This window comes from Penaeus monodon, chromosome 33 (genome assembly GCF_015228065.2).
Source record: "Penaeus monodon isolate SGIC_2016 chromosome 33, NSTDA_Pmon_1, whole genome shotgun sequence".
Lineage (NCBI taxonomy): Eukaryota > Metazoa > Arthropoda > Malacostraca > Decapoda > Penaeidae > Penaeus > Penaeus monodon.
Genome location: NC_051418.1, coordinates 7,327,293 through 7,327,799, shown reverse-complemented (window position 1 = coordinate 7,327,799; position 507 = coordinate 7,327,293).

Here is a 507-nt window from a genome sequence, read left to right as displayed (position 1 = left end):
GACGGGGGAAGACCCCGGGTAAGGGTACAAAAATTTTAAAATTTAGTTAGAATAACATTCTTACACTTTTTTCTTCCGCGGAACGACTGTTAACAGAGAGCGTCAGTCTCTCGCCCTCCCGGATACCGCAAAAGTGCACTTGCCATTATTTAAACAATTCACCCCACGGAAGCCCAACTTGAGAGACTTTTGGCCCCTGAGCTTAGAAGGAAGGGGTCGTTCGTCCGGGACGCCCCACGCTGGGCCCGGGAGCGCGGCCAGAGTGCAGTGCCCGGTTGGGCAAAAGGGGGACTCCGCAGGCTTCGGCCCAGATCTGGGGGGGAAGGGGGGGGGAGAAGGGGTGGGGAGGGAGGGAGGGGGGAGGGGGAGAGGAAGGGGGGGGGGGAAGGGGGGGGGGGGGAGAGGGGAAAGGGGGAGGGAGCCTCTGGGAGGGTGGGGTAGTGAGGGGGGGGGGGGGATGAACGTCTGGCGGATTTATTCGGGTTAAAATTTTGCTGGGTTTTAATT